The 3285-nt window shown below is 33.5% G+C and overlaps 1 protein-coding gene across 1 annotated transcript in view; it reads right to left on the bottom strand.

The window, feature by feature from the left end:
* LOC106880816 (protein unc-79 homolog) overlaps positions 1-3285 on the bottom strand; it is a 63435-nt gene that overhangs the window by 16491 nt on the left and 43659 nt on the right. The window lies entirely within an intron of this gene.

Genomic DNA, 3285 nt, shown 5'->3' with positions numbered 1-3285 from the left:
TAAAAGAATGAAATGGATAAGACTTAAGGGATGGCGTATTCAAGAGAAACAACAACTACTCAAAATGTTTTTGATGTGCCGAACAAGGAGCTTCTACGATGTCACTGAACCTACAAGATATAATGGCCAAATCTTAGTCACATCACACACCCTACTAACAGAAAAAAGCAGCAGAAATAGAAAGAAAAATGTGTCTAAGGAAACGGAGTTCTGTATACATTACAGTTTTAGAGATAAAAAAGAAAAGAAAAAAAAAAAAGCTGGATGATCACAGCTTGCATGACTTTGATCATAGGCCAGTTTGAGCTTGAAATAACCAGGGGCTAAGAAAAACCTCTCCCAGAATCCTTCACCTCGTTTCTTATCTCTTCAGTCTCACAGCTATTTTACATATACTTCCTTGCTTAACTGCTTTTTATTTGAATATTATATACTAGGTAGGGGGAATTTTATTTGGATATTATATATTAGGTAGGGGGCTCCGAAAGGGGTCTCAGGGACTAAACTTGACATATCTCAACAGAAAATAGTCTCAAATATGATATTTCTCAATAAAAGATAGATTTGTATATTAAACGGCTTACAAAAGATAAGGGTAATGAAATTTTGTGTGGATATATATGATTTCTAAATTTAAAGGGTTAAAGAACTTCTGCACAGTAAATCTTCTTGCTGGTGTAGTGGGAATATACAGCAATTACTGGATGTCAAAATTTGCTAGAATATTACCCACATGATAAAAAAGTTTAACTAATCAGAACTGGCTTCAGCAATGATTCCACCTTTTTGTACCTTTCTCTCTTGGCCTATCCAGCACTATAAATTTAGCGTACCAGGACTACTTGAGAGAGAGCATTGAGAGAAAGCACAGAGAGATGACCAGGGGACAGCCCACACAGATGTGGACAGCTGCTGCCACAAGCTGACAGCAGCTGAACAATGATGACAACAGCACAATGACCAGCTGATAACGTTTGATTGCTGCTACAATTACACCAAGAACAATAATATTCAAACTCTCTCAATGTTTTGTCATTCGTAGTAAAGACAGTATTTGTTTTTTTGTTTATAGGAAGAATAAAAGTTTTGTTTATCAAAAAAATCCAAATAGATCTTCTTTGTACACTGGAGAAAGCAAATACATCAGCAAATCACAAACCTGCCAACTTGAAAAAAAGAAAAAAGAAAAAAAAGAAAAAGGAACTTTATGCCGAAGTAGTCTTAAATATACATAACATGAGAATGATCATGGTAGGAATAGCCCCTCTCTGAACCTAGGTTTGCTCAAACAAAGGTAATGTGAGGCTAAACTACAAGAACTTTGGTGAATTTTGAAAGATCTTTAATTCTATGATTGTTTCCTTTTGGCAACAAACATTACCACTAAACCACAACCAAAAAACAAAGATTATAAAAAAATTCAAGTCATTAAAATAACAAAGAAATAGCAAACTAAGCAAAACATGAAAAAGGAGAGAAAAAAAAGACTACAAAAACAGAAATAGCTAATTAAGAATGACTATTAAAATAAATACCTAAAGCTTAATTAAACAGAACTTCAGCACATCAATACATAAAGCTACAAACTTGGAGAAGATGACAAGCTGATGGCATTTCTAAAGAAATTATTGCTCAACATACATATATACATGTGTGTGTGTGTGTGTGTGTGTGTGATTATGTGTGCTTGAATGTGTGTGTGTGATTATGTGTGTGTATATGAGATAAAAGCAGCTCTACTATAATAGATATTATCAACTACATATACTTAATGGATATGCTTTGTATATTTTCCAGCAGCTGAAATAGCATGGTGGAATATATACACTCTCAAAGCACCGGTGCCTTGAAACTGTTTATACTCCACTACACAATTCATTGCAGCCACTGGAAAATACATGAAGTATATACATTAAGTATGTGTAGTTAATAATATTTGTTATATATATATATATATATATATATATTTAGAGAAAAGAACCAAAGTTCATGAACTCATCCATGATTTTTGATAAATTGAATTTAATTGGGCTTTTACATGTAAATTTGGATTTTTATCCCTATTATTATATATATATATATATATATATATATATATATAATACAGTATTGGAAACATTATGGATTTTTAGGAAACACTATATATTTTGCTTGTTTGGTTATTCAAATGAGACAAATAAGTTTAAATTATATTAATTTTCACACATTTACAACTGTACATTCTCTGACTTTGATTTTGACTATGGCTTATACGGGTTTCTAGTGACATCTGGCAATAATGAGCTTCTGTTGTGTGGCAACACTAAATTGCATTATGCAACTCAGTTGCTGCAGCCCACATTTCCTTTGGTTATAGTCGAGTAGTGGCGGTGTAGGCTGCTTGTTTGTGTTCTAATGTATTAGTTACAAATTCATGCAGTAAGTTGTACTTAAAGTGCAAATAACATGTTGTTTCAATTCCAGGCCGAGATGGGTAAACAAAGAGATCTGAGAAAATCACTATTTTAAAAATCTCACAATGTGAGATATTCAGCAACAGTACTTTGTAGTAAAGATTGTTTGCTAACATAACGTGGCAGTCCTGGTTTAGGACCAATGTTGCTGTAATTTAGCACCAGGAGACATCGTCTCAAGCCAGCTATACAACACAATCTGTGTCCTTATATTTTCAAACAAGGGAATCTAGCATCCTCACTCAGCCCAAAACAACATCTGTTTTGGGTTGAGTGGGGAAAAACACTAAAATTTCCACAGAAGATTATGGTTTGGAGGACAATTTCTGCCTATGGAACTAGTTACCTGAAAATAATTGAAGGTTCTATGAACCAAGAGAGTTACATAGAGGTACTTAGAAGTAGACTAATACCACAAATACGGGAATGGTATGAAGACAGGCCTTGGATATTCCAAGAGGACTCAGTACCATGCCATACAGCAAAATTGGTAAAGACATGGTTCACCAAAAATGCTGTTAACGTACTTCCATGGCTAGGAAATTCATCTGACATGAATCCAATTGAGAGCCTATAGTGCCTGTTGAAAGATGAAATACAACAATCACCTATTACAACCAAATGCTTCCTTACAGAATCAATGATTTGTGCAGAATACTAGTTCATAACATGCCTTGATGTGTACAAAGCCTTAATTCTACAAAAGGATGGCAAATTGACAACTAAATTACTAATTCTGCGTAAATAATAGGAAATGAATCATCTGTCAATACATAAATTTAGTTTATTTTACCTCTCTATATAGAAATACCCAAAATTTCAGAAATCCATA

This window comes from Octopus bimaculoides, chromosome 14 (genome assembly GCF_001194135.2).
Source record: "Octopus bimaculoides isolate UCB-OBI-ISO-001 chromosome 14, ASM119413v2, whole genome shotgun sequence".
NCBI lineage: Eukaryota > Metazoa > Mollusca > Cephalopoda > Octopoda > Octopodidae > Octopus > Octopus bimaculoides.
Note: the sequence above shows the minus strand (reverse complement) of the source record. Positions and strands in the feature narration are given on the sequence as shown.